The sequence below is a fragment of the Cupressus sempervirens genome, chromosome 7 (assembly GCF_028749045.1).
Source record: "Cupressus sempervirens isolate cs-2001-9-10 chromosome 7, ASM2874904v1, whole genome shotgun sequence".
Lineage (NCBI taxonomy): Eukaryota > Viridiplantae > Streptophyta > Pinopsida > Cupressales > Cupressaceae > Cupressus > Cupressus sempervirens.
Window position 1 is genome coordinate 202,942,880 of NC_143124.1, and position 23,842 is coordinate 202,966,721.

Genomic DNA, 23,842 nt, shown 5'->3' on the forward strand with positions numbered 1-23,842 from the left:
ATTAGCACATAGACTTTGCACCCATAGGTATTACTAAATAGGATGAATAAAGTAAGGGGTTATGTAAATAATGAAAAGCATTAGTTGGATTTAGAATTAAATTTTAGTGTGAAGAAAATAAGGAGAAATATGTATATAAAGCGGGATAATAGTGTTAGGATGTGAACATGTAGTAGATTCACATAAGGTTATTTTATTTAATTTATTTGGCTATGTCTAAAGATGTATTAAAGGTAATATAATTACTTAAATATAGTAGTCAAGATATACAATTTAACCATATGTTTGTTATTTATTTAACCTTAATTTAATTTTATGTTATTAACGTAACAACAAAATAAGAGTTCTAGACATGGTAAGTATAACATTAGTAGTGAGAATAAATATTATAAACCATAGCCTAAAAGATGTGTAGGAGGTTGAAAATAATAATAAGAGTACTGAACAAACTATAACAACGACTAGCTAATGAAATAATGCTAGAAATGGCAATGCCAATTTAATGAATAATTTAGCACTTGAAAACCAAGGATTCAACAATGATCATATTCTCAAATTTCCCCTTAGACCCCTACCATTATGATGTGACTACGTTAAGCCCCACTTGCACAACCCATAGTTCATGCCAAAACCACCGGATATATAAAACATACGCCACTGAGAGTCGACACTTCCACGAAAATAATTTCTTGTATACCGTATAAGATAGAAGTCCTATTCAAGCTTCTCATTACTTCTGAGGGAAAAATATCTTATCCTTTTTACTATTAAACCACCTGTAAAGATCTTTAAATGTAAATGGTGGTAGGAAAGATTTGTAATATATTCTGAAACCACTTAATAAATGATAGAAAGATACAGCAATGTTCTTTTGCCAGCGGTCGAAAACTCAAGTTGAATTCAAAGTAGGCCTTATCTTTCGTCTCTGCAAATAGTAAACAATGACTGGATATCTACACTTGTCTTTTCCACAACAAAGAGTTAGCTAAAATAGTCAGATGCATTTATTTTCTAGATATCTAATTCTGCTAAGAATCAATCATGCATCTGCCTCCTCGCTCTTTACACCAAGAATTAAATGTTCATATGAACAACTACGCAGGCAATTTAGTAGATGATGAAAACAAAAGTAATATCTAAATATTTCATATATAATTTAAACTTTACACATAAACAAAATCAAAATATATAGTAATATTCTTTCCTTTGCTATTGTCCACGTGCTGGTTGGAAAAATACAGAGACAATCTTGCATGAAATTGCTCCTGTGAAGACTAGCAGTTAGTGCCGTCTGTGACTAGGATTCCACCCCCACTCTCACACCTGTCCCAGAGTCGGCATAGTTGGCTGGGCCAAAAGAAAAAGAGAGAAAACATAGTCCCCCGTAAGATTGAAGCAATCATTCCATAAGAAGAAGAAGAAGAAGAAGAGGAGGAGACATCAGCAGAAGCAAGCGGAGATATGAGATTGGAATCAATCATAGTGTGGCTGGGGCAGGTGAAGGGGCTGCCTATTTATGGCGAGATCTCTGTGCTGGCTAACATCTTGGTTCTCATCATTAGCGTGGTGTCAGGGGCAGAGAGGGCGTCGAGAGGTTGTCGAAAAGGGAAGAGGCTTCAGAATCGAGGGGATGGGGGGTTAGGGCGTTATGAAAACAAAATTGTAGCGGGGGTGGTGTACAGAGTGGCAGTGGCGTGCTGTATGTACATTGTGGGTTGTGAAATCGCAGTGTTGGCATGGGAGGCTTGGGCGAGATCAAAGTGGTGGGTGGTGTTGTCTCAGGCATTGCAGGTGGGAGTGTGGGTGGTCACCACCAGCGGTACATGGAGGCTCAAGAGGCAGGGGCTGCCCCTGTTTCTCAGAACATGGTGGCCTCCCTCCTTGGCGCTCTACCTCTGCACTCTTATCAAATACAAGAACACCTTGCCCACTACATATCTCCTCCTCAAAGCCCTCTCTTCCCCCGCCCTCGCTTTCCTTTCCTTTGCGAAGTATATGGAGAGACATCTTCTTGCGGTTTTCCAAAGCAGGGTCCTGTATTCCAAATTGACATGTGATTGTGATTAAGAAGGCAAATTTTACCGTTTATTTACCAAGGGCCACAGATGTAAATCCCGGGCTACAAGATTGAACAATTTACTAAACAAATGGAAAGAACCTCTTTGCAGTCTTTCAAAGCAGACTCCAAATTAACATCCGATTTTGACTTAAAAGAAACACTTTACGCTTTGTTTATCAAGGGATTTTTCTTATTGGTTTCGTGCAATGTGCTTGGACAGGAAAAAACATTTGCACTTCAAATTATGATGTTCGGATAAGAAGGGAGTGTTTCAAATTGAGGTTCAATTGAAGAACCGACGCCCAATATTAGCTCTTGTGTAATGATCGGCGAACTTTCAAATGTCTAGTGTTCAATAAGGAACAAATTATGAACATAGTTAAGGGAGTTGCAGGCTTGGTCCGGAAGCCTTCAGTTGCTCAGTGGGGAGAAAGTCACGTGGCTCCACAAGTAGAAGATTTCTCAAAACCACCATGGTCAGAGATACAATTCGGGTACTTCTTTTCTCAAATCAAATCACTTCGATTTCTAAAGTTCCCGTTAACGTATAGAAACCTAAGAGTTTCTGAAATCACTTTCAATTTTTCTTTTAGTGATGCAGATCTTAGCATCCAGTTGGCTTCTCTGCGATATTTTAGGATGGAGAAAGAAAACTGTAAAGCAAGACAATCCTTTAAAATATCCAAGAACCATCACCATTTGTTCTGTATATTAATGAGAAAAGTCACTCGATACCTCCTTTAAGACCAACTGATCTAAGCTTAAGGCAAATAACCTATTGTCACATGAAGTCCACCTCAAAATATGCAAAGCTACAGTACGATGATAAAGCAGAACAGAACCCCCAAAGTCTAGAAAGAATGAAACCAGTCATGCATTAAACCACCATCAACAATTATCGTATTCACCACTGATCCATATTTACGATAGCTCCCATGAAATCAGTTCAACAAGGAACAAGATTCAATCCGTTACGATAAGACACAGCAGAGAAATTACCGAGCGGAGTACATATATAACTATCATCATCATCAAATTAATCGATTGAGTCTGAAATAATCATAAGCAAATCTAATCTATACTGTATAAAACACATATAGTCCCACAAATTCCATACAAATCTGAATCAATTCCCAGCCAAGGAAATCATATATAAATCAATACTGAAGAAGAACTAACAAATAAACCAACAAACACCATATGTATGTGCATATATAATAAGAACTACAAAGTTATATTAGAATATGTAATTCCATATACAAATATAAAATCCCCCACCACACCGAAATCCAAAAAAGACCCATATCACAGAAAGACCACAGCACTTAGAAAAGCCAAGAAAAAACAACCATGGCACCCAGCATGCGAAAAAAGAAAACTTGCTTACCTCACAAGAAGGAAGACCACTCTCACTCTGCAAATTCTTCTTTTTCAATCTAATAACCATGTAGACATGATGAAACCTCTATTTGTAACTTGTCAAAGCCGACATTGACTATGACCGCACCATTCCTTAAGAGATCTTGCAATGTACGAAAGATTTCAAAATTTAAATGATCCACTGTTTATGCAATCGACACTTATGCATGTACAGTCCAAAGTTAATATTAAAATATGTTCCTCTGACACAAGCATTAAATAGATATGAATTTGGACAGACCTAATCTACTATTTTCAAAAAATATTAATGCTCGACACTCAAGTTTCACATCCTACTTTTCCAAAGTCTCTACAATCATCACAAAATGTGATGATAAATCCACACACATTTCTAAGAGGCATCAATTAGATGCTTTCAAGATTGTACCTTTCAACTTATTTTCCCCTAACACCACTCCTAGTAAATGCAGTTGTCACACAACATTAAGTAGAGTAGAGATGTGTCTTTTCTAAGCACTAACTTTACATCTTCATTTTTATTGACGACTTCCATAAAGCAAACAAAAAAACACAATTGCCAAATGAAAAGTTTTTAAAAATTTCCCAACACTGACTGTTCATGGTACAAATCTATGTAAAAATTGATCAAATCAAATTGATAAAATAAAAAATTCCAAAAACAGTATACATGCATCATATTAGATCATTGTTTTGGAAAAAATAAATTGATTTCGCTAGACATCAGAAAAAGACAAAAAAGACACCCACTGGATGCTATAGTATCCTGCCTACGGCAGGAACTAACAATAAATAAATACAAAAAAACACTCGCACATCCAAATCTACAAGCAACAATAAATAAAGAACATTATACTGAAGTTACAAACAAAGATGACCGAAAATTTCCTTGGTATTAGCATGGAGATAATGACACTTCACAAATACACATTTTAAAATTGGAAAAGAAAGCATACAATAAATAGCTTCACCAACAACTTGATGCCATAGAATGATACCTCATTTCTATACTTACAAATTACAAGATGGCTCTCTTTCAATTATGGTTCAATCTCATGGTAATGAAACTAATTCCAGACCATTTTAACTTCAACTCCAAATTTATGACTTCAAATTTTGTTATGGTTCACAAAGATGTTCATTTCTAATGTAAAAAAGATAGTATTAGATTTTGTTGTTCTAGGAAGATGGCTCTTTTTCAATTATGGTTCAATCTCATGGTAATGAAACTAATTCCAAACCACTTTAACTACAACTCCAAATTTATGACTTCAAATTTTGTTATAGTTCACAAAGATGTTCATTTCTAATGTAAAAAAGATAGTATTAGATTTTGTTGTTCTAGGAATTCTACCTTAGAACAAAATAATATAATCCATATTGAGTTGTTTCACACATTCATCCGTAACTAATGCTTTATAGGATTATATAATAAGTAAAATAAGAGATGATGGATGGATCACATGCACACAGTTGGTTAACACGTGAATTAACAATATGAAGTCAAGTCTAGTCTTATAATAGTGAGTTTCACATATATATATTGGTTAACATGCAAATTAACAATATTAAGTCAAGTCTTATAACAGCTAATTAAAATAAGTTCTCTTGACACAACATTTTAAAAAGAATTCAAAATTAAAGAAATCAAATAAACCTAGAGTCCTAAAATCTGGAAAAAAAAAAAAAAAAAAAAAACCAAGAAAGGTAACGAAGGATGTACTTTTCGATCAGTTAAACATTATCCTCCCAACTCAACAAACAACTTAAAATAATTGTTTTACAAATTTGTAAATATAAAATCACAATTTAGTCATTATTTCTGTTATTGTCAAAATGGATCTTTTCTATTTTAATAAATTTATCTACTGTCTAAATTGTATTAAAATATATACTCTTCAATACTTCGTTAGTAAAAAGCTGATTTCCTTTTTCCACCAAAAACTCAAGAATCCTATGGGAAAACGGAAAAAGGAAAAAAGAAAGGTGAGGAAAGGTGGTTTTATAGTCCACGACAGTATGCCATAATTTTTGAGTTTACATATGGTGACAGTGATATGGGACTACCTCGTACTCTTTTTCGAGAGGCGCTTGACACTACAAACGAGGCATACATACCCTATCCCCCAGTGGGATTTGAACTTGTGACCTCTCTTTCAAGAGTACAAGTTCTCCACCACTAGACCAAAAGAAAAAAATGAAACCACAAAAACTCAAATGCATCCATTCATAGAGAAAGCGACTTTATTTTTACAGCCGACGAGCTTGCCAACGCATTTACGCAGATGATATCTTAACACAGATAATACCATAACACCCAGAGATCGAAAAAAGATACCCTAATGACAATACGAACACACAATTCATTTCAAGCCCATCCTTACATGAAGACGAGAGCAGGATTTTACGAAATAGAAAACAAAGAAGAGAAAATATATTTAAGCCCCTGGTGCAGCATCTTGCTTGTTTCCCTGCAAATATCCACCATATTCCTTGGCATAAACTTTCACATGATTCGTAGTATCAACAATCCTCATGCACGCATAATCCACCTGATCAAAACCAGGAGGACGTCGGCCATTCAAATAATTATAAAACCACAAAGCCCCAAAAACAATAGCCGCCACAAAGAGACCAGCGGATAGAAGCCTTAAAAATGTCACAAATAGCAGGGCTCCCATAGGTATCAAAACAGGGCTTAGAAGTACCAAAACAGGGGCCAAAACAACCCCAGTTAGCCCTACGATAGACGATAAAACCGCCCCCAATGTGACCAGGGCTGCGGCACCCAAAATCTTAGTGGAGGTTGGTGCAAATTCATGGATTTTATTCACAAATTTGCGATATCCTTCGACCATTTGCAAACGTTGGAAAAGCTAGGAAACTCTACTTTTTAATTGGGAGATTCTTCAATCCGGTGTTAATATAGGTGGATGAGATATTTGGGCTGTCAGATATTTTAACAATAAAATGTAGGTTATGACACGTGGCTATGGAATCTTTCACCAACTTTCCTGTTATTTCTAGAGTTGGGACTGATTTTAATGGCGGAATTTTTATTGATAGTTGCTCTCCACGGCATTAAAATATTAGGTCACTTAAGATGATTATTACATCAACGGCTATCCAAATTCGTCGTGGCCCATGAAATATTTTTATTATATTCTTGACAGCAGTCCCTTGTATGTCATTATTAGTTAACTAGTGCTTGTACCCCTCCAAGATCCAAGTGTACAGCTGATAGGCATTCCCGAATACCTTGATCTCTCAGGCAAACACTTCAACGGTTCCATTCAACAACTGATATGCATCAAGTTCACAAGCTTAATTTTATCAGGAAACAATTTTAGCGGAGCTTTCTCATCTTCCATGTGCAACTCATACATAGATTTTCCTGATCTGATCAACAACAAGCTATCAGGGAGGCTGCCTTCAAAGGGAGCTTTATAGAAACAAAGATGGCATATAAAGATAGCAGGCCTGCAACCATGTGCATTTAGATCAACTGTGATCAGCAGGGATAACATTTTGGCATAGAGAACCATCAAAATTGTTGTAATGATTCATGTCAAGAACCATTATAACTTACAGTTTTATGGAAAAGATAGCTACAATTTGTGGGTACAACACATAGTTAAATGAGAGCTAATAAATCTACAAATTATGCTGACACATTCTTGTCAAAAAATAGGATTATAATTCCTTCTGTCAAGCTCATTAATGTATATTTTATAGATAATAAGTAGTTCGATGGATTTTTAAAGGAGATGGATAAATGTTTGATGTCTAAATTAATGATGATGCTGAGAAACACTCGTAATCTTGTTATGGCTTTTGCTTCTCGTCTACTAGCATGTTCAGTTCGCTTTCAGTGATGAGTAGATTCTTCTCATGGCTCCTAAAAGTATAGAAGAAACAAATCATGAGTAATGATGTAAAGCATGACAGGCTACAAACAAAGATTCCATATACATATCCTAGTAGCCGTAGAGCATCCGAATAACTTGGAAATATGTGAAACCATTGAAGAGAGTGGCTTCTCATACTGTAACATAGAAGGTGATAAATTGGAGACCCTACATAATTTTTTTAATAAATGCTATGCATTAGGAACTGATGTCCATGTTTGTTACATCTATATCAACAGCCTTAAACACAACGTTATGAGCCAATAAGTATATACTTCAACAAAAGTACTGAACTTATAGTTCATCCATGTAACTGGCCATTATTTCAACTTTCAAAAGAAACAGTCAAGAGTGTCATACTATTTCTTACATTTCTCTGTATGAAATAAATGAAAACGTCAAAAATAAATGAATAAAAAATAAATGAAAATAGTTTTCCTTGAGTCTGATTCTTGCATCCGCATCTGTAACTTAGCTCCAAACTAATATTAGCATAATGGTATCTACAAAAAAAAATCTAAACAAGCAAATAAACTTTGAATAATTATTAAATATATGATGTCCAAATTTATAGAAAACCTAAGCGGCCAAACTGCGATGGTTGGAGGGGCAGTGCGATGAAGTGGCTATCCCATAATAATTTGGCAGGGGGCCTGGCGAAATTCCACTCCTTATCTGCATAGCCAGAGGACTCGTGGCTTGGGGATCCGGAGGTGAAGCATCTCGCTGTCATAGGTAGTGAGTTATGAGTTGTGTTTATCTCATTGTTGAAGGATAGCGTGCCACTGTGGCATTATTCCTCTGCAACATGGCTATTCACCTCAGTTAATAGACGGTAACAAAATTATTGACAACCACCAAATTTCTGACAACCAATTATCGGCTACAAGCAGCAGCGTGATAACATTCCGGTGGGCTATCGCCCAGTTGAAAGCCTATCGGCTAATAAGTATCTACCACTTTTCAAAAATTGAGAAATTAGATTTTTCTCAAATTTAGAAATTGAAAGTCTTCAGCTACCTAGTAGAAAACAACAAAATAATTGAAACAAAATTACTAATTTTTCATGATAAAAGTTTGACTTTATTTTTTATTTTATTTTTTTATGCAAAAGTGGCAAGCCACTATAATATTTTATTAAGACTGATTCAACGAGGTTAACTGGGAAAGAATCAGTGAACAAAACCCAGCATCATCCCTAATATATACATAGATTAATATAGTTTATGCAAATAATTACAAGGGGTGTATCAACTACCACCCAACTGTGAACTAGAGAGTACCTAAACAATGATTTCTTTGGATTTTTCCAAGCACTATCTTCATCACAAACTTATCTTAGCAATTAGCACTTAGCACTTCTCTTACAAATCTTCCCAATCAGACACAAAACCACCTTCAATTAATCCAAGCCCACTAGGAATAGGGCCCCAACCAGAACATAACTCTAAATTGCCATAAATCTAATCCAATTTCGAGTTAACCACATCAATTAAATCTCAAAAATTCTGTTCAATCAGCTGTATAGAAGCAACATTCAAATCCCTGGAGTTTGAAACATTAGATTCCTTCTGCAAATCAATCATAGCCTGACCCACCATCTTTATTCGTTCCACCAAATGAACAACCATTAATCTTGATTCAGGTGGCAAAGCATGTTTTAAATAAATGAAACTGCTAGTGTCTATAGCATGCTTAAGTGCCTCAAAAACAACATAGAATTCATGATTGTGTAGGAGTTGAAAATGTGAGAACAAACCACCAACTAATGCCACTCCATTCCATAAGTCATACTTTTGCAAAGCCACAATCAATTTGTTATCAACCAAGAAGTGATGTTGGATTACCTTATGGGCCAAAGCTTGAAGCATTTCAGGAGATTGCAGGAGATCCATAGCATTGGAAAGGAAAATTGAAATGAGTTGGGACGGGTAAAAAAATAGAAGTGCCGAAGGATATAAAAATTCTTCACCAATGATATGAGAAATAGTTCTTTGAACTGTGAGTGAGGAAATTAACATTTGATCTGACACCTCATTTGAAATAATACTTGGTAACACAAATTCCTCCAATGCCGATGGCAAGCATATACGAAAATTCTTTGGCATGATGGAAAAATGTTGTTTGTAACACATTTCACAAGCCAAAGCTATATCCCACCCAGAACTCATCTTGTAACACAAACACGAGAACAGATCACAGAATAGAGCTCTTGCATATATGTGCAATTGAAGATGTCATTCCTCAAGCAATAAATTACACAGTGCAACATGATATAAGCCATCTATGCTCGCACAAAAAATGTCATTGAAAGAGCTGGAAAAGTACTAATGACGAAGCATTTTAATGACTGGGATTTATCCACATGAGGAAATCGAATCACAGAAACATAAATTAAATATCGTCAGAGAATAATCAGATTTGAAACACTCAAAATATATTGTGCATGTCATGTCATCATAAATGCTTTTGATAAAATCATACTACATTAATGAGCTTTGAATCATACTCTTTTTCTAGGCAACTCAGCACCTAATACAAATGACCTTGAGTCGGCATCTAAAAAATCTACTCTGCTCGGCACATGAAATAATCCTTCTAAACTCGGCACCTTATATCACTTTGCTTCACTCGGCACCTAAATCAGCAATACTTCGCTTCCATTACCTTCTTGTTGAATTCGGCAACCAAGAACTCTACTTGGTACCTGAAACAATCCTGCTAAATTCAGCACTTTAACTCAGCACCACTCGGAACCTGTTATTTTCACTCGGCATATATCACATACAAACTAGAATAGGATCAGCCATGCTTTCTGAACAATTCTGCACCTAGTACAATTTTGCTTCACTCGACACCTTCTTGTTGAACTTAGCAGCCAACTATGTGTTCTGACCAACTCGGTACCTGATACAATTCTGCTTCACTCAGCTCTAGAACATAGCTTACTCAGCACCAGAATATAACTTGCTCAGCTTGGCACCTAAAGACTCTCTCGACACCTAAACTTGGCACCTGAAGGATATCAAATTTTCTCGGCACCTATTATTTTTCAGATGACATATATCACATTCAAAGTAGAATAGGATCAACACCTAAACTCGACACCTTAACTTGGCACCTGAAGGATATCAAATTTTCTCGGCACCTGTTATTTTTACTCGTCACCTGAATGTAGGCATCTAATACTTATCAGTATTACTCCACTTCAATTACCTACTTGATGAACTCAACAACCAACTATGTGAACTGACCAACTTAGCACCTGATATAATTCTACTTTACTTGGTGCCAGAACATGGCTAACTCAGCACCAGAGTATAACTTGCTCAGCTCGGCACCTAAAGACTTTCTTGGCATCTGATATTAATTTGCATTACTCAGCAACAATTATCTTCTTATTGGACTCGACATCTATTACCTACTTGATGAACTCAGCAACCAACCATGTGAACTGACCAACTCAGTACCTGATATAGTTCTGCTTTACTTGGTGCCAGAACATAGCTAACTCGGCACCAAAGTATAACTTGCTTAGCTCAAAACCTAGAGACTTTCTTGGCATCTGATATTAATCTACATTACTCATCTTCAATTATCTTCTTATTGGACTCGACATATACTCGGCACCTAAAGCATGAACTTCAGATGCCGAGCGGATAGAGGCTTCCAAGTCATCTTGAATGAGATTTTGTAGAACCTTATATTTCTCAATAACAGGTAAAGGATGAAAAGTAGAGGCAATAACCCCATCACAACCCAAATTTGATAAAAAATCGACAACTTTATTCCCTTCTCGATAAGTATGCAAAATGCAAATATCTAAACATTTATCAAGAAGTCTCTAAATTTGGTTAAGAACATATTTTAGCTTCCAAGAAATGATGCGCCTATGGATAACAGCGTCAATAATAACTGAAGAATCCCCTTCTATATGTAACCTATGGAAACAACCTTGTTTAGCTAAAATAAGCCCAGCCAATAGGGCATGAGCCTCCGCTATGTTATTAGTATCAATGGGCAAAGGAGAAACTGTGATAGCCACAACCTGACCAAAGGGATTTCTAATACATGCTCCAAAACTTGATGGACCTGGATTTCCTCTTGAAGCTCCATCAAAATTCAACTTCCAAAAACCATATGAAGGGGGTCTCCAAAAATTCTCTCATTTTAGTACATTTTGTCCTTTTTTAATACTACTTTTTTAAGACTTCCTCTTTTCATTCACCCATGCAATTATAAGTATTATATTTCGATTTATTTAAAAAACATATGTAAATGTAATGATGAAGATTTTTATTTTTAAATTAGTACATTATAAAAATAATCTTTTGATTTATATTTTAGAATTCATTAGTAATAATTAGTGAATGTTTAAAATGGAAAAAAAGAACTATACTCCACTACATCAAAATTTAATGAAAAATATAGATTATTATGTATATTTTTATTAAAATTTGATTACAATTTTTTTGACCAACTTTTTACTTGTTTATTTCAACGTATTTATTACTTAATTTGAATTTTACTTGTTGATTGATATTTAAATAAAAGTTACATATTTATATAAATTTTATGTGTTCATTACATTTTTAATAATACTTATGTATTTATATTTGTTAAGATTTTTAATTTAAATTTTAAGGTTAATTTTTATTTTTTAAATAAATTTTGATGATATTTAAAATTATCATATACAAATTTAGATTATATATTATAAGATGCTATTGTGTTTGATGTTAGAGGACTTGATTTTGAGTATAATTGTTTGAAAAGTTAAATGTTAATTTTTATTTATTAAGTAATATTTATGATATTTATTTATTTAATTTTTAAAATTTAAAATGATTATATGACAATTTAGCTTATATATTATAAGATTTTATTTTGTTTGATGTGAGAGTATTGTGTTTGAGTATAATGGACCATGACATATTAAAATAATTAATAAGTGAATTGAACTATTTTTTCCTTTTTCTCTTTATGAATGTATTTTTTTAAAAAAAAATTACCATTAACTAATATCATTTTACAAATAAATGATATTATTATTTTAAAAATAAAAAAATTGGTAAGTGGAAAAGTATTATATATAAAAAATTCATTTCATTTTACATTTGCTACTTAAATAGTTGACTTTCATTGCCAATTGATTAATTATTTCACTTTTAGAATCAAAAATAACTATTTTAATCATTATATTTAGATATATTTTTAAAAATAAATAAATAAACATGTAATTATAAGTGATTAATTTATTTTTTTTAAATAATAAATAATATAATTCTAATAATAATATTGTAACAAAAAAAATTATTAAACATATTACCTAAATCAAATATTATTCAAAATAGTACACAGAAAAGAGGAAGTATAAAAACTAAGTATTTTAAAACAAAGTACTATTTTATTAACCAAAGGAGCTATCAGATATATAAATATAAGCATGCTATGGATGCATGGATGGTATGAGGCATGGACCATCTAACCAAAATGAATATCATGGATGGATAGCTGCTATCGACTATTACATCCAAATGTAACTATGTCATACCATTATTATTAGTACTTGTCAGTAGGCTAAGTACTCCTATCGTGATACTTTTTGCATTTCATAACTCATGATTAAAATTTTCCATTTCAAGTAATTTAAATTTATCATTTTTAAATTTAATTATAAGATCAATACATTGTGCATAGTTAGATGCAAGAATTTTAACTTGATAATTTCTATAAAATACCTTTTGGATGAATCATTTGAACTCTTATATGGGTGGGATTTCATGGAATGATAATTTATAAGAGTTATATTTTTAATAATATGATTTACATCATTTCAACTCGGATTGTAAAACAAGATACTTTGATCATTTTAAAGATTTATAATATTATAATTTATTTTAAAAATCCATTAAGTAAAAAGAATAATATACTTAAATTATACAATATTTTAAGAAATACTATTATATATAATATTATTATGAAAATACAATATAATAAGGTGGGCATCCAGTCTGTGCGACCTTGGTGGAAAGACTGGAAGTGGTATCCTGCAACACCCTTCACTAGTTACAAGATTAACTTAGGATATCATTGGCTTTCTCCCCATCTTCCTATGGTGGAAACTCTCAACCAACGTTGGCATCTACAGTCTTCTACTTATCATTGGACAATGTGATTTGACACTATCTAGCGTGTTATCATTGAGCTAAAGATTTCCCATTTTGCTTGTGATTGTTGTTTCAAGGGCTTCCCCTTGGGTCGCAGCTCAAGCATATTGGTATTTTGGATCCACACTATCCTATATGTGGGCATCCCAAGTCTTTTTAACATATTTTTTGGTTTTGGAGGTGTGCTCAGAATTATTTGCATTAGATACTTGATTTTTTCAATCCCTTCAAGCCAGAACCCTTTTCTTGGCACATGATTGTGCTGTGTGATTCCCCCAAGATCCCTAGGAACCAAATTTAGCATACTTTCAGGATGGAGATTTTTTTTACTTTATGGAAGGATAGGAATTGATGTAGTGCAAATCCAAATGTAGCCCAAAATGAGGTGGTCTAGAAACTAGCAAACAAAAACACAACGAAAAATGAACAAGAGGAACAAGATTTAGATCTAGAGAGATAATATTTCATATATTCGAATCAAGAAGTTTACATCCAACATGCTCAATTGTATGACCTTCTGGGTTACGACCATTACAAAGAAGAATACATCTTTCAAAGAAGAAAAAATCTCCAGACTTAAATGCAAACATCTATCTCCAAGCTACTCCATGCTAAGACTCCTCAACTAAAATGACTTCCTCATACTTCTCTACATCTCCATGCTTGAACAATAATCCATCATCAAATCATAATAATAAAACTCTACCCAAGACCCCTTTAAATACTTACACAACCACAAGTTGGCCTGTTACAAATTACCAAATAAATAAATCCTTATATTAAATGCATAACCAAGCCACAAGCCGACTCTCAACAAATATTAAATACCCATCACGAAATTAAATCTGCTCAAGGTCGGGGCCCAAACTGGAACCAAACACAGACAACTTGGTCAAAGAAGGACCAAGACAAATACTGGCACTTGGCACATATAGGAACACTCGACACATGAAGGAACACTAGGCCCATACTGGATAACTCGGCCAACACTACAACTCAGCAAACATTGCATGCTTAGCTAACACTACAACCAACCAACTTGGCACTTGAAGAATTGCTCAATCGATACTGGCAGAATAAATGGGATAACATGCTAACTAGTATGTTTACATGACGTCTGAAAACTTCAACTTAATAATGACTGAATAATTACTGGCACTCAACAATTGTTGTAACTCGACAACAACCAACAAAATCAATAGGATAATGCATGGATAGGATGCTCCTACATCAGACTACCAGGGTAAATAGAAAAGACCTTAAATGTTCTTGCATCAGACTCCTTAGATAAATAGAAAAATGTGTCCCACATTTTGGTTCCAAAAGAAAATTTTTTACTCAGCTTCATCTTCACAAAAGGTTTCCACTCCATGAAAAAAAAAAATCAAATCTAAAAATCAACCATTTATGCTTCATCCATTCAAAAATCAGAATCTCATCCATCCAATCAACATACTCACTCAACTGAAAACCACAATGCTCCATTAGCAACTTATCATCACCATCATCCATAACAACATATGAACTCAGATCCATCATAGAAAAATCATATAAATCTATAATCCTAACAATAAATGAATCCATATTAGGAACATGCAATAATAACCCTATTTCATTATTACTCATAATAGTGTATATATTCATTCTTCTAGCAACATGTAGTTCATCAACATCATCAAAATCCACATTAGTGGTAACTTCCATATCCTTCAACATCTCAGTAGCAACACATAAGTTCAGACCCACATTAGCAACAACAACATCACGTAAGTCCACATCAATAATATCTTTGAAACCCTCAACCATGTTACTAGGAAGTAAATCCATCTTCTTACCATGAGCAACATCTAGATCAATAACGTCCATAATATAATGAACATATACCTCTGAATTAACAATGACAACAACAGATAAGTCCTCAATCATACCCAATTCAACATTAACATCATCCTGAATAATAGAAACTTCTAATTCCTTACCAACATAAGTGAAATTCTCCTCTTCATCAATCTAATTGCATACAACAAGATGCCCTACAATTTCCATGTTAGATCTATCCATCTGCTCATGAAAACCAAAAGATACTTCATCCATTTCAACAAAATCGTCATACACTTCCAAAATCTATCTTCTTCTCTTAATAATCTCTTTAACCAGCCAAACAACTTTCTTTTGAACCCTCAGATGCCAACTCAAATCAAACTCTTCCATATCATCAGCCCTTTCATATAATTCATCCCAAAAAGAATCATATTCATTTTTGTCAACATCATTAAGATGTCTTCCATGGTGTTGCACTAACTCAATAGCTTCTACTCAGACTGCAAGTTTCCTCAACATGTTGAATAATTTTGGATCCGCATCTCTCCTTCCACAAACCATCTTTACACAACCAATGATCAAATGAAAAGTCCCCTATAAGTGCAAGACAAATCCATAGATCTACCACCCTACACCAAATTCACGAATGAGCTAGGACTTCCAAAATCAAAATCTTCTCAAATAAAATTCATCCAACCATGGTCTTGCTACAAACTACCTCACACTTCGATGATCTATTTGCACACTCAAGAACAACTAAACTTTGATGCCAACTGATGCAATGTGAATCTAGATGTACCCCAAAATGAGGTGATCTAGAAACCAACAAATAAACACACAAAAAAAAATGAACAAGGGGAACAAGATTCATATCTAGAGAGATAATATTTCATATATTTGAATCAAGAAGTTTACATCCAACATTCCTGACTATATGGTCTTCCAGGTTACAGCCATTACAAAGAAGAATACATCTTTTAAAGAAGAACAAATCTCCAAACTCAAATACAAACTTCTATCTCCAAGCTACTGTATGCTAAGACTCCTCAATTAAATGATGTTTCTCTACATCTCCATGCTTGAATAATAATCCATCATCAAATCATCATAATAAGACTCTACCCAAGACCCCTTTAAATACTTGCACTAACACAGGTTGGGCTGTTACAAATTACCAACTAAATCAATCCTTACATTAAATGCATAACCAAGCCACAAGTCGACTCTCAACAAATATTAAATACCCATCACAAAATTAAATATGTGCAAGGTCAACCTAAATTGGAACTAGACACAGACAACTCGGTCAAAGAAGGACCAAGACAAATACTAGCACTAGGCACATAAAGGAACACACGACACATAAAGAAAAACTTGGCCAATACTAGATAACTTGACCAACACTGCAACTTTGCAAACACTGCATGCTCAGCTAACACTTGCATGCTCAGCTAACGTTACAACTGACCAACTTGACACTTGAAGGATCGCTTGATCAATACTAGTAGAAAATATGGGATAACACACTAACCAATATGTTAAAATGACATTAGAAAACTTCAACTCAGCAATGATTGAATAATTACTAGCACTTGATCATTTTTATAACTCGACAACAACCAAAAAAATTAGCGAGATAATGTGACAGCCAGGATGCTCCTGCATCATACTACCAATGTAAATAGAAAAGGACCTCAGATACTTCTACATCAGGAATGTTGTTCTTTTCACTCACAATGTTTTTGATATCAATGTTACTATGTACACTAAAGCATAGATTTGTAATAATATCATGTTGCAGATTTAGGTCCAAGCCAATAAGGTGGCTCTAGAGGTGGACCACCTTCAAGAATTTCTCAATCACTAAGGTAAGACACCTTGCATGGTCACTAGAGTGCGTCCTGACTCCTCAGTTGATCATACTTTGCCCTAGGGCCTCCATTATGGTCACAGTTCTTCTGTTCATCACTTGCATACAATGTGCTTGACAGCTCCCTGCCACCACTCCCCTAGTGGTGGTGATGATGGTTGGTGGCACCACTTGGCTTCTCCATCTTGTTGCGACTTTGACTAGTCCCCAGTTCTTGTGGCTCCCCCTCTTCTTGCTCCTCCTAGTGCTATTAGCTCCAAATACTTATTGTTATCTTTATCATAAAAGGGATAAGATTTCAATTATCTTCATTATCCAATTAGTGCTATTAGCTCCAAATGGCCTTTCTGCCTTAATCACCTTTAAGAAATTATTATTAAAAGAGTTTCAGAAAAAGGAAAAATATTAAAAATATGTGTACTATTAGTTAATCACACATTTACTAATAGTCAATTTGTTTTTATTTTATTTTCATTGGTGATTGGATCTTTTGTACACAACTATTAAGACATTTCATTAAGACTACTAGGATATTTGGACACAAGTAGTGGAATTTGTGAATGAGAAACTATCGATGCAAGAACATAGCAGGTATTAGATGATATTTAAAAAATGTTCCTTTTTGACCACTTGACTTTCAACTATTGTAATAGAGAGATTTGTGATACCTAGAAGTCAAAGCCTTGGCTTAAAGGTATTAACAGACACATACATACCATACTTCTTACACTCACCAAGTTTTAGCAAGTTGTGAGTTGAATTACCCCTATTGAGTTCCAAGAATTCTGACTCAAACTCATTCACGTGAGGAAAGTGACTCATTGTGTCTCATTAAAGTTGTGGGTCGATATGTTACTCATTGAGTCCTAATGAAAAAGATTAACCAACAAACTTGACATGCTCACCAATAAAAAAAAGTAAACAAAATTTAAGTTTTGTTTACTATTTTTTTGTTATATTTCTTCCATGCAACCCTAAAAAGCATCCCATTTCATTATATTGAGAAGAAGAGAGGAGTCTGAGATAGGAAGAAAAATAAGAGTTTATAGGTTTCCAAACAATAGGGAGGAAGAGCTAAAAATCTTCCACATGTCACTGTTGGGGCTTTATTATACTTGCATTTAGAGCATCAAGTAGCCCATAGAAACAATTCCAAAGACATCTCATCTCATTTCAAAGAGGTAAGTATTTTATTTATTTTTGAAAAAAGAGGGGTAAAAACTTTATTGAACTTTAGGACCAAAAATTACAAAACAACAAAGGGCCAAAGCCCTAGGAACCACCAGAGACCACAAAAAAGACACTAACTATATCATCTCTCCTTAATTCCACTTATATCCTCTGCTAGAATCCTCTCCAAGTCCTAACATAGCTCACATGGCATCTGCTCCCATTCATCAATCTTTCCAACCATCTATATTTCCAGACGCCCATTTTGCCAGGCTATCAACCACCCTATTCCACTCCCTTTGAATATGGGCATAAGACACTGAATCCATCCCAGAGCTAACCTATAAAATCTACTACACTATCATAGACAACTTCCAACTAACATCCGAAATCTTCCTCTCAAGGAGAAGATTAACCAAAACATGAGAGTCAGATTCACAAATCACCTTACGCCACCCTAGAGCATAAGCTTGCTTCAAAGCATATATGATAGCCAAACCTTCCATCCTATTAATAGCTTACATCCCTTTATTGATTGAAAAAATAAAAACCATTGATCCAGAAGAATCCCTACCAATCCCACCAATCCTAACCAAACCTAGATTTCCCCTGGAAGAACCATCTATATTAATCTTCAAAAAACTAGCAGGAAGGGGCAGCCATTTCCCCATCCTTTGAATTTTTTGCCTTGTACTTCTACCTCTCCTAACATAGGCTGATGATGAAGATATCCCCTATATTCTAAACCTATCAACCATCTCAACATCACCTTTCTCAAGCGGTAACACTATCTCACTCTTAGCTATAACAGTATCCTAAATCATTCCCATAGTTTTATTCCAAACCTATTGAATCCCCAATATTTCCCCCCGAAAGATTCTTTGATTCCATTCCAACTAGACTTTCCATAGCAAATAGATAGTTCTAGGATACCAAACATCTTGCAAGAAGGGAACCAAGGATGGGGGCCTCCCTAGGATCATCCAAAATTTTGCTAGGGAGGAGGCATGAATGCACAGGTGTTCCCAAACACCCCACCAGAAATGCCATAGCTGTAAGGTGAAAGAATGGTGGAAGAAAAAATGTGGAGAGTCTTCTTCCTCACTACTGCAAAGAACACACCTCAAAGGGCCAAAAAAACCCCTCTTGCGGATATTGTCCTAAGTCAAGCATCTATTCTAGACCAAAGTCCAAATAATGGAATTACATTTTGGCCAAGAAAATTTATTCTAAACTTTCTTCTACCATTGAACCTCCCCCCCCCAACAAGTTGTTGGGAGAGAAACTCCTGATATCCAAAAGAAGCAGTGTAAGCACCCTTGGGATTAGGGGACCAGGCCAACACATCATCATCCATAAGGGCACTACAGTTTTAGCTAGAAAGAATGTACTAAAGCTCATCGTGCTCCACTTCCAAACTGAAAATAGGCCATTCCTTCGGGTTCTTCCACCTTGCCTCCACTAATTGCCCCTAGAGGGAAAAGGACTTAAAGTCACACACCCTTGACCATCCAGCATCACAAAACCTCTAGGACAATATACAAAAATGAGGATATTGAATGACCAAGGGAGGGTAACCATCCCAAGCATCATGCCAGAAATGAGCCTCTAACCCACCCTTATAGATCTAGAATAGGCCACCCTTAATGAGCACAACCCCTTTCTTGAGAGTATTCCAAATCACTGAACCCTTCCCATTCAAGCTATATCGAGGGATATCTTTCTAGGGGATCCCTAGAAAGTACTTTTGAGTCAAAATTCTAGCCCATGCCCACTCTTGTTCCACACACCATCACCAATACAATTCTAAAGCTAAATCGGTTAGCATTGATTGTCGTAATCCAAGACCACCAAACTATTTAAGGCTGCATACAACCTCCCATTTGATAAGACTCTACTTAGTTGAAGATAAATTGCTAGCCCATAAAAATTGTCTTGCTAAGGAATCTGGTTCCCTAACAAAGCTCATCGACGCCACCTGAATCATACTCCTATGGAGAGGAAAAGCTTGAACCATAGATTGGAGTAGCTAAACCCAACCAGCAAAGGATAGCCAGCGATGGGTCCAATGAGTAACTTTGACACTAAACTTATCTAGAATGACGTGCCAAGAATCCCTAGACTGCTTGCCACCTAAGATAGGAATCCCAAGGTAGAGAAAGGGAAGACTCCCAATTTGGAATATGAGAATATGAGTGACTCTCCTTTGAATAGATAGTGGAGTGTTAAAGAAAAAAATGTAAGACTTGCCCTCTTTAATCAACTGGCCTAAAGCAACAAGATAAACATCTAGCATCTTATGCATATTAGAAGCCTCCTGAATGATAATCATGCCTATCAAAGCCATATCATCCACAAACTGTAGGTTTGATTGCATAGGAAGGCCTCCTCCCCATTGCTAGCTTGAATGAAGCCCCTTTCTACATTGCTTTTTATCAATCATCCCAAACCTTCCACCAAAAGAAGAAACAAGGAGAGAGGGGGTCACCTTGCCATAAACCCCGAGAGGCACCAAAAAGATTAGAATGCTCCCCATTAATCAAAACTAAGAAAGAAGTTGAATTCACACAACTCATAACCCAACGGATCCATTCCTTCTCAAAACCAAAGGCTCCCAAAACCTTTTGGAGAAATGACCAACGAACTTTATCATAAGCCTTAGCCATGTCTAGCTTGATGAACATAGCCTTCTCTTTAGAGTTTTCCATATAATGAATAGTCTCAGTAGCCACAACCACCCCATCCAAGATTTGGCGACCTGCCACAAAGCCACTTTTTTCTTTAGAAATTAGCAATGGAAGCCACTTTTTTAACCTATCAACAATCAACTTAGATATAATTTTATAAATAACATTGCAAATAGAGATAGGGTGAAATTGACTTATCCGGTCAACCCCTTCCCCTTGGGGATGAGAGAAAGGAAGGTACAGGGCCTGAATCATTTTCTTATTCTTTGGGATTCTTGAACAATTGCCAATAAATATATCTTGATAATATCCCAAAAGTACTGGAAGAACTCAATCCGAAAGCTATTTGGACCCAGAACTTTTCCTTTTTTCATCTGGAAAATAGTCATCTCTAACTCCTCTAAAGCTATGGTTCTCATAAGATTCTCTTTCATTTACAAAGAAACAAAAGAAGGAATACAAGAGAGGACATGTGCCTTTTCAACCAAGTCCCCCTGCAAGTCCTCCCTAAATAAAGAAGCAAAATACTACACAGCTTCACTAGATATATCCTAAGAAGAAGAGAGAACCTCCCCTCTACCATTCACCAAAGTTAATATAGAATTACCATGTCATATGGCCTTCACCAAATTGAATAAGAAAGTAGTATTCTTATCATCCTCTTGAAGCCATTCAATCCAAGCATTTTGTTTCCAAAAGATTTCATCTCTCAGCTCCCATTCCTCCAAGGTTTTCAAAGCCCTAACTTCCTCTCGTAGCAAATACTCTAACAGCCCATCCTTCCTAATCAACCTAGTAATATCATTCAACTTAGCCTGAGCTACATTTTTTTCTTGAAAAATATTTATGAAGCAATGCTTGTTCCACCGTTTGAGCTGATACTCAACATATTGTAAGATTTTAGCAAAAATATACATTGTTGTACCATAGGTAGGTCTACCATCCTTCCACCACTCAGCCACATATCCATACAAGTCTGGGTCCCTCAACCACATGAGCTGGAATTTGAAAGGTGCCCTCTAAGGAAACCGAGTAGAGAAAATAGCTAACTTAATGGGCCAATGATCCGAACCTCTCCAATATAATATCTCAGAACTATTGCGGAGTGCTAAGATTAACTGTTCAACCATTGTGTTGTCAATGAAGCATGGGATTGGTTGTTTATTTTGATTTAAAAGCAATGTCTTTAGCTGTAACTTGTGGACATAGTTGACATCTTGCTTGCATCGAATACAATGTGCAGTTTCTTCTTCAAGGATTCCATATCCTTCAAATTTGTGTTGGCAGTGTGGGCAAAATGCTCCAAATGGATTGGAGAATAGATTTTCAATCTTCAATTTCCCATTGACCTATTCCAAAGTACAGTTTCCAGGTGTTAATTACATTTAATAGTAGCAATTGTTTACAATTTAACAGTTGTTTCTATTACCTCTGTAGTTTTTTGCATTATGTCATGTAATATTTGCAATGTCATTTTGTCATTTAACTTGCAAATAAATTTCGATAGGCATGTACGAAGTGTTTGTTGTCTGTCTGTCCTTGTTATAATGTTTCTAAAAAGCAATGCTGGTGTTTCATTTTGAGCAAGATGTTCTTCTGCTGAGATGTAGTGTCGAATAAAATTTGGATGTATTTCCAATTGCATAAAACATATAGATATAGTTTAAGATATTTTGTAGAGTATTTGTATAATAAATTCTCTAGTAATTTGGAAAAGTATGATTGAAGAGGTGATTGCTACTAATTGTTACCTATGCTCTATCTTCATCAGAATGACCATCCTTTATTTCTAGGATGTTGATGTTTCCTTTTTGAGCTGCAATGACCAATGTGCCTACTGTTCCAATGGGGTAATTGCTTGTGCTATTCAACAAGTTCCTTAGTGTAGTGTTGGGGATGAAATTGTAGTCATTGCATATGCGATCGATTGTTTCAACAGTGCTTGTTTCCTTTAGTACAAGAATGCAATCACAATCACCTCTATCATAGTTTGATTTTGACTGAATCTCAAATCCACTTATGGAAACACCCATGTCTGGGATTATTTTGTCCTCATATTGGGGAATTAAGTTTTCATTGACACTCACTGTTATTTTCATCTCTGCTTTGATATCTGTCAAGTCTGCTCATAGAACTTCTCGTGTTTTTTTGACTTTATCAAGGTTGACTTTGTACACAACTAAGACATCTCCGTGAAATGTGTGGCCTCATTTTCTTGCATTTATGTCTTCTATAGAAATGCAGTCAACAGTTTTGACTTGTGTCCTACATTAGCATATATGTTAGTGCATTTTCCATGTGCATATGAAATTGAAATTTTTTTGAGAAAAAACAAAGATTACCTTTTTGTTGATAGTTCTTGCCTCATTTGTGTAGTTTGTCCTACTCTTTTGTTTGCATCCATTGATTCCTGTACATAAATTGTGGGTAGGAGAAATTGGCTTAGTGCATTATATTGTTTGTTAGTATGCAAATATTTTTTAATTTGTATAATGTGGTTATGGATTTTTAAAGTTTGATGTTTATACAATAACTAGTACAATATTGTTAATATAATTGTTTGCCATGGATTATTCAGAATCTTTTTTTATTTTCAACATTGTAATATTGCACATTTCGTTTGTTATAGTATATAATTTTGTCAATGTCAAGAAGTGGCAAAAGGAGTTGTTATCTGATTTGCTTATTTGAATTGGATGAATTGTTAGTAATTTTAGTAATGTTGGTTGAAATTGTCATTTGTTGGATGGATTTTTAGT

At 35.0% G+C, this 23,842-nt stretch overlaps 1 pseudogene; it reads right to left on the reverse strand.

The window, feature by feature from the left end:
• Nucleotides 1-5,895: 5,895 nt before the first annotated feature.
• On the reverse strand, nucleotides 5,896-6,315 carry LOC149546200 (oleosin pseudogene; annotated as a pseudogene).
• Between the last annotated feature and the right edge of the window lie 17,527 nt (nucleotides 6,316-23,842).